Source organism: Theropithecus gelada, chromosome 4 (assembly GCF_003255815.1).
Source record: "Theropithecus gelada isolate Dixy chromosome 4, Tgel_1.0, whole genome shotgun sequence".
NCBI classification, from domain to species: domain Eukaryota; kingdom Metazoa; phylum Chordata; class Mammalia; order Primates; family Cercopithecidae; genus Theropithecus; species Theropithecus gelada.
Genome location: NC_037671.1, coordinates 29,697,025 through 29,705,878, shown reverse-complemented (window position 1 = coordinate 29,705,878; position 8,854 = coordinate 29,697,025).

Sequence of the window (8,854 nt, the reverse complement as noted above, 5' to 3'; positions counted from 1 at the left end):
AAGACCAGCCTGACCAACATGGAGAAACCCCCGTCTCTACTAAAAATACAAAATTAGCTAGACATGGTGGCACATGCCTGTAATCCCAGCTACTCGGGAGGCTGAGGCAGGAGAATCGCTTGAACCCGGGAGGCAGAGGTTGTGGTGAGCTGAGATCACATCATTGCACTCCAGCCTGGGCAACAAGAGTAAAACTCTGTCTCAAAAATAGCTGAATAAAAAAATAAATAAAATTATAATTATGTTCACTGTTTTGTTACTAGAAACATATAATACAAGTAGAAAATTTGAAACAATATACCACTATAACATTGCCATTCCTGCCAATCCAGTCCCACACCAGAGTTAATCACTTTATTACAGTTCAGTCTATATCCTTTCAATTGATTTTTATGCCTTTGTAAACACATCTCTCTATATATATCAATAGCTAATTCAAAATATAAATAGAAGTATGATTTACATAATATACTGTGTATCAGGAACAAGATACGTGACACTCACACACACAGTCTATCTTGTCTGTTTTCCCATCACATGTCTTTATCTGAATTAATTAGACAGTCCAATTTTTTTGGATATTTCCATTGTTTCCATTTTCCACTCTCCACTCTAATAAAGAAGCCCACTGTGAACACACCCCAGATCTGTGCTGAGGTCTTGGTGCCTCATCCAGACGTCCAGCACTGAGGTGTCTCCTGCCAGACCTCCATCAAGCCTGGTGTTGAAGGCCTGCTGCTAGATCCTTCCTCACCCCCTGCTGCTCCCTGGGGCCTGTGAGTTGGGAATATCCCTATTAGCTTTAGTGAGAACTCATTTTGTATCCAAAGGTTGAGGAGCCCTTGAGAAAACAATTTTTTATCCTTGGGCAGTATAAAGGTAGGTTTGATGTCCCGTGTAGGATGAGTTGGAGTTTGGAGAGGCTGGAGATGCAGATCCTATGGGAGGTCATTGCCAGAAGCAAGAGCAAAAGCAGTTCCACACCTGACTCTTGAGAAGCACAGGACCAAGATCCCATGGTTTGTCTTCAGAATCACCACCTCCCCAGTGAATTCTAAATATAATCTTGTCCTTTCCTGATAACTTCCCTCCCATCCTTGGTGCACAATCTGAAGTTGTCGTAGGTGAGAGAGAGATGAAGAAAGAGGGACCCCGGAAGATTCACCCACTGAAAAGTCTCTAAAGACCTGTGGGGCAAAAACCCTGGAAACTTGAATTTTCCTGCGAGAGAATTTGCCATTTGGCCCTTTCCTCCCGAGATCGCCAGAGATGGGCAGTTGGCAGGAAAAACCAGAGCCCCTAGAGACTTAGAATGAAGGTGGCACCTTCCGCACCATCTGCCTGCTGTGTCCCAGGCTCCCTGCGACCCTCAGTCCCTGAGGTCTCAAGCTCCAGGAGAGGGGCCGCCGCAGGAACTCAGGGAATGAGAGGGACCGAGGGCGTCTCCCCGCCCGTTCCTTCCTCTCCCGAGGGGCAGTTCCCGGGAAGGCCGCTACCACGCCGCTGTCTGGCGCTCACAGTCAGAATTTCTCGGGTAGTCTAGGAAGGGCGGCGCCCAGCATTTGACCTGAAGAGGGGCCCTCGGAATTCGGGAAAGGGAAGTAGTGCCGCCCGCGAAGTCAGAGAAAGAGGAATGGGAGGCAGTCAGCCCTCCCACGCTTCTTCCCGATCTCTCCCAGCAAATTCTCAGCCCGTGGCCTTCTACCCGCACCAGGGCCCGGAGTGGGTGGAAAGGTAAACAGACTGTCTTCAAACTGACCCTTCAAGCCGGGATCAGACAACGCGAGCCCCCTGGACCCAAACTCTGTCCGCCCCGAGGGACCACTGCCCCACAGTTCCCAGACGGCGCGGCGCTCCTGGGCTGGCGCGCTGCGATTCCCAAAGAGCCAATGTCTGTCACCCGCAGCTGCAGGAAGAGGGACTAGAGCCCTGTCGCCGGGTCCTCAAACTAGAGAGTAAAAACTAAGCACCGATTAAACACACCGCCCGGGGGCACGAAAACACGTCAGGCAGTCTGGATCTTGGCACCACACTGGAAGGGTGAGGTCCCGCGGCCCTGCGCAGGTGAATGAGAAGATTCTTGGACTGGCAACCCGGCTACCCCGAGGCCCGCTGTTCGTTAAGGAACCTTCCCCGGGAACTTGCCTTTAGGGTCCGGACAGAGCGGAGGGAGGGGTCCCGTGTGCCCGGGAACCCAAAGCTGAGATCTCCAGCAGTTAAGCAGTAGCGGGAGATAAGGCTGCCGGGTGGACCTATCAGTCCTGATGCCCGGGCTCATTCCAGGATTTATTTTCCTTTGGTGTCTCCCAAGCCCTCGCTAAGGCAAGTGATAAATGAAGTGGCTGGACGAGAAACTGGAGGGGTCGGCGGTGGCAGAACTGGGGCTGGGGAAGCTCTCTGGGGCTGTCGCTATACCTCGGTGGTCCCTAGTGACCATGTGCTGGACGCTGGCTCGCCAGGTTAGGGAATCAGCTGTCTAGAAGGGCTCCAGGGCCCCGGACGACCCGTGCACATCATTCGTCCCTGACGGCCACCTGTCACCAGAACACTGCGCTTTGCGCGGGGTCTCATCGGCAGCCAACTAAACTCCTTGGAGGCAGTACCCAGCTCGAAAGCCCAGGTCCAGCCACATCACTCACTAAAGGTAGTTATACGCGGAAAAGGCTGATCCCTCGCCGCCGCCTTCCTAGGGGGACCAGGAGCTTTTGGAGAAGCTCTCCAGACGCCGGCTCTTTCAGACCTTGCAGTGTTCAATACATTGATGTGTTTCGCCCCATTCCTTTCCACAGATTAGCCAGCAGGTCACCCTGAAAGAGTCTGGTGACCATCAAGATTGCTTCCCCCGACCTCATCCAAGTGAGCCAGTTTCCAGTACCAAAGCCCACTTTGAGCTAAGCACCCTTAAAGCTTCCACACCCTTGTGGCACAGAGATCAAACCGAGGCCCTCGGAGAATGCAAAAAAAATGAAAGTGGAAGACCCAATATTCTCTGAGCCAGGACAGGAAAACAAATCTCCAGGAGACCAGATATTTGGTGTTCAACTGTGATGGCCAATGGAGTCTCCGTTTATTTGGTGCCTGAGTCCCTTGAAGACAAACCTCCATTCCCAGAGTTCAGATGACCACTGCAGTAAGAAGTCTCATCATCCCTCCAAGAACCCTTTGACCAGTATATTCACAAGTGGTCCCCTCAGCTCCAACAGAAATGACATTGGCAGCTCCTACAGCTCTACTGGAAACTTCAAAGGCAGGGAAGAGAGGAGGTCCCAGTTTGCAGTTTGCCATCCCTCCTGATCTGCTCCTGATGTCTAAAGTACTCAGTATCTTCTTCCCCTAAAAAAGGCGCAGAAGAGCTTGAACACGGGAGGCTGAGGTTGCAGCGAGATGATATCGTGCCACTGTACTCCAGACTGGCGTCAGAGCAAGACTCCCTCTGAAAGAAAAAAAAAGGGCACAGAAAAACAGCTGTCCACATTTTGCTGTATGGGGATTAAACAATGAGGTTCAGGCTGAAGACACTCTCTCACAGAAGAAAACAAAACAAAACTCAAGGAATACATCAACCACATCTGTTAGTTCTGGGCCCCATGAAGGCAAAACTTTGCTACTGCCTTCTAAGCCATAGGGGGAGCTTATCCTGTCCTCAAAGCCCCAACTTGGTTATGCAGTCACTGCAGAAAACTTGGACAAGAAAGCTGCACTCTGGTAGATCAACAAAGTCATAAAGGAGCAGACTGAGGCCACCAATGACTGTCCCTGAGATTGTGCCTGCCACTCAACCCGTCCTTTCTGTCACCCTACCTGCTGCTGGGACTGCTCCATTTCCAACTACCCTTCCATTTGTGAGCACTAATCCAAGCTGGAGAGCTTGAAAGTGATGCAGAATATCCCAGGCCCACTCGCCTTCCTATAATCCACTGGAGGGATAACCTGTGTGGCTGCTTTGCCTTAGGAAACATCCAACTTGCTGACCCCTTTGGTGTCCTGGAACTCAGAGACACTTCCAGGCATCTCTTCAGACTTGAGGCCAACAGTCACTTACTCCTGGTTGACTCCTGCTTCTACCACATTACCCATCACTGACCCCACCAAGCCACCTCTGACCCCTCAGACTGACAGGTCTGCCAAGCCCCCAACCATACCTGCTCTAAACCAATTCCTGTAAGCATCCCAACCCTTAGTTCTCCTACACATACAGATCCTTTTGGATCTTCTGATCCACCTATATTTAGACTAGTATAGAAGCCCAGTCTGAAAGAAAGAAGGCTACTTGGGACCTGCCAAACAGTCACCTGACAGTGAGGTCAGTGGCTCAGCATTTGGTAGCACAGTCCCATGAGCCTTCCTTTTGGAGAAATGCCAATCCTAAGGCACTGGTGCTCTAGGATAGGTCTGTCTAGCTCAGTCAGGAATTCCGTTTCTGAAACATTCATCTTTGAAGCAGGCCCTAGTAGGACCACTGGTGCCGTCAGCCCTTTGGGGTATATATGGTCCTGAACACCCAGGATCCTTTATTCAGGGCACATGATTTCCCTTCAAAGGAGACAGCACCACAGAGTAAGCCTGGGTTTCAAAACCTCTTCACTTCCCCCGAGCGCTGTGGCTCACGCCTGTAATCCCAGCACTTTAGGAGGCCGAGGCAGGCGAATTACGAGATCAGGAGATCGAGACCATCCTGGCTAACACAGTGAAACTCCGTCTCTACTAAAGAATACAAAAAATTAGCCGGGCATAGTGGCGAGCGCCTATAGTCCCAGCTACTCGGGCGGCTGAGGCAGGAGAATGGCCTGAACCCAGGAGGCGGAGGTTGCAGTGAGCCGAGATTGCGCCACTGCACTCCAGCCTGGGTGACAGAGCAAGACTCCGTCTCAAAAAACAAAAACAAAAAAACAAAACAAAACAAAACCTCTTAACTGCTGCCTCAGTCAGAGTGTCCTGCTTAGAGTGGGCCTGTTAAGCAGCAGAAGTGCCCCTAGGGAGTCAATGCTCCCTAACTAGGGTTCAGTGGGAGAAGAACCCGTCAGAGCATCATCACCTTCATTTTCCATCAGTTTGGGATATAAGACAAGAGCTCAGCAACTGCAAGCCCAGAAGCAACAACCTTTGGAAAAGTTCCACAACTTTTCTGCCCATGCTATTGACATTTCTCTTTTTATTTTATTTTTTATCTTTATTTCTTTTTTATTTTTTGAGACAGCATCCCTCTGCCACTCAGGTTGGAGTGCAGTGGTGCAATCTCAGCTCACTGCAGTCTCTGCCTCCCAGGTTCCAGTGATTCTCCTGCCTCAGTCTCCCGAATAGCTGGGACTACAAGCACCCGCCACCACACCCGGCTAATTTTGTATTTTTAGTAGAGAGGAATTTCACTATGTTTGCCAGGCTGGTCTCAAACTCCTGACCTCAAGTGATCTGCCCAGCTCAGCTTCCCAAAGTGCCGGGATTACAGGCGTGAGCCACCGCACCTGGCCAACATTTCTGTTTTCAATATGTGAGCTCAGATAGGAGTCTTACCTTCCTGCTTTTCCCTGGGAATATGCTTGCCTGAAAAATAAGGAAGATAGTCTTTCTTCATTTGCATCTTGGGGATGGGAAACTGCATTTGCCTTTAGTATTTCCCTTCCTTGGTCTGGCTGTAAAGTGTGGTTTTCTTCCTCTGGCTTTTTTTGATGGGGTTTTGCCAGACTGGCCAGGCTGGTCTCAAACTCCTGGCCTCAAGTGATCCGCCCACCTTGGCCTCCCAAAATGCAGGGATTACAAGTGTGAGCCACCAGGTATGGCCCTCTCTTGCTTCATAGGGAGCCTGTTTGTTCACTTTTCATTAGTTGCTCATACACAGTCCTTGGAGGAGCTCTTTCTAAGAAAATCTTGAATCTAGCTTATCCTTGGGAAATACTGATCATCCCCTGAGAGACACCGTGGATGCTGCTCCTGCTGAATCACTTCCTCCCACCAAGTCTGCACTGTTCCTTAGAAAGATGATGCTCAGGCTGAGCGTGGTGGTTCACCCTATAATCCCAACACTTTGGGAGGCTGAGGTGGGTGGATCACCTGAGGTCGGGAGTTTGAGACCAGCCTCACCAACATGGAGAAACCCTGTCTCCACTAAAAATGCAAAATTAGGTGGACGTGGTGGCACATGCCTGTAATCCCAGCTACCCAGGAGGCCAAGGCAGGAGAATCGCTTGAACCCGGGATGCAGAGAGTGAGCCGAGATTGCGCCATTGCACTCCAGCCTGGGCAACAAGAGAGAAACTCCATCTCAAAAAATAAAAAAAAAAAAGAAAAGAAAAATGATGTTCCAACCCCATCCTCTCTCTGCCCATTTAGCCCTAAACACCTAGAGGTTTAAGACTGTTAGCCTGGAAAACATCAGTCAGATTCCTTGCTCCTTGAGAAAGAACCTCTTAGGCAGTTTTCCTACAATGTTGGAGTGGGCTGAATGCCCATTGCTACTTACAGCTGTCATCTCCCCTTCCTTCCCCATTTGTTTTACTAGACTAATCTCTGTCTCTCCTGGTTTGCTTATGAAAAGCCTTTCTCTTGTGCCTTTGTCTGACATTTGTGTATATTTGCTCTTTGAGTTGGAGGAGGAATTGACTTGCATGAAAGACGATAAATTAGTTTTACTCTGCCTCCATAATAAATCACCGCAAGCTCGGCAGCTTTAAACACCACCCATTTCTTATTTCACAGTACTTTGAGCCAGGAGTCTGGGCACAGAGTATTTCAACTGCTCAGGACCTCATGAGGCCAAAGTCAAGGTGTTGGCTGGGCTGGACTCTTATTTGGAGGCTTGTAAAAAAATTTTGCTTCCAAGATCATTCAGATTGCTTGCATTTTTCAGCTTCTAGTGTTCTTAGAACTAAGGTCCTTGACTCATGGACTCCTTTATCTTAAAGCCAGCAATGGCTTGTCAAGTCTTTTTCTTATTTCAAATATCTGGTTTCTCTTCCTTCTGCATCTTTCTGAATTCAGAGAATGTTCTCCACTTATAAGGGTTCATGTGATTAGGCCCACCCAGAAATCCAAGATGATCTTCCTATTATAAGATTCACAATGTTAGTTACATTTGCAATGTCTATTTTGCCATGAAATGCAGCATATTCACAAGTTACAGGGATTAAGATTTAGATATCTTTGAGGGGGTCATTCTGTCTACCAAAGATGGTATGTTGGTAAGAACTGAACCTTACTGCTTAACATATTCTGGGGCCAAGTTTTCAGGATAAAGAAAGCAGCACCATTTTATGTCTTCAAATACTAATTTCTGAACTGGCAAACCATGCATTGATTTTCATCAGTGAGGACTTAGGAAACAGAGGAAACAGGGAAGGAATAGGGGCATGGCTGATTCTTGCTTCTTTCTTCTCGTGGTTCTTGTCCATCTTTTTGACCTCAGTACAGTCTATGTCACCCCTAGTGTGTGTTCAGAATTCTGAATTAATGAACATACTTTGGAATAATTGTCTTTTGTTTTGTTTTGTTTTGAGATAGAGTCTTGATCTGTTGCCCAGGCTGGAGTGCAGTGGCGCAATCTCGGCTCACTCTGCCTCCCAGGTTCAAGTGATTCTCCTGCCTCAGTCTCCTGAGTAGCTGGGATTACAGGCATGTGCCATCATGCCTTGCTATTTTTTATTGTTTGTTTTTTGTATTTTTAGTAGAGATGGGGTTTCACCATGTTGGCCAGGCTGGTTTTGAACTCCTGACCTCAAGCGATCTGCCCGCCTTGGCCTCCCAAAGTGCTGGGATTACAGGTGTTTGCCACCATGATCAGCCTAATTGTCTTTTTAACGCTTAAAGACCTTTCTCCTAACGTAGAATTATCCCCCATGCCCATACTCTCCCAAATAGGACAGGCTTGTTAGCTAGGTGGCAGCTTCCTGGATCATCTCAGCTCTGTAACCAATGAAAATTCTAAGTTTGGATGGGGCATATTTATTTTCACTTTTACCATTTTGATTTTCCAAAAAAACACGAAAAACATCCCAAGAACATTGAGGTTTGTTCTCTGTCCCTGAAGAGCATATATGCTAGCTAATAACAAAATACCATGTCTTCAATATGACTATAAAAACCTAGAAGTCTGTAATAAAGCATGAATACTAAAATAACTACCCAGAGGTCGATAACTGAGGTGTGCATGATATAATGTAGTCATTTGGAGGACCTGGAGATTCATCCAGTCTGCAAAGAGAAAAACCGTGGGGAAAGACTTGGGCCTGAAAGGGTGGGCAAGATTCGGATAGACATCAAGGAGAAATAAATTAGTCAGCAATTCAAAAACCACGGGAGGCATTTCACCATGAAGTTCATACAGGGAATTGTTTGCTCAGGTTTTAGAAATCTAAAACACAAAAAGGTAACACAGAGTTGAAAACTGCAGCAAACAGCTCCCACCCACTATGGTGGGGAATAAAGGAAAGGAGTTGGTATCAGAAACTGGAAAGTGAGAAGAGAGATCCCGGCATGGGGGCTTAGAGCTCTGAAGAGAAAGTGCATCCTAGCTGCTGTCAGTACCTCAGGAGCTCCTAGGACTGGGGTCTTGTGGAGCTGAGACTCAGTATCTGAGAAGGAGACACTTCCTAGATGACGCTGGCACCGCTGAAGGTGCAATGAGCCTAGGTCTGCAGGCACTTTTCAAAATCTGGAAAGTGGAACAAACTGTTCTATCACTGCCAGGGCTGTTGCCCTGTAATAAAGTAACAGAGAACCAACAGGCTCCTGGGGCCCTCTAGTGTCAGAATCTAACAGGGAACCGCAAGCAAAAGAGAAAATGTTTTGCAGAGCCCAAGCCCCGCATCTCAAAGCCTGGAGTACTTGAGGGTGAATTCAGGGCTGGGACACAATCGTTTGA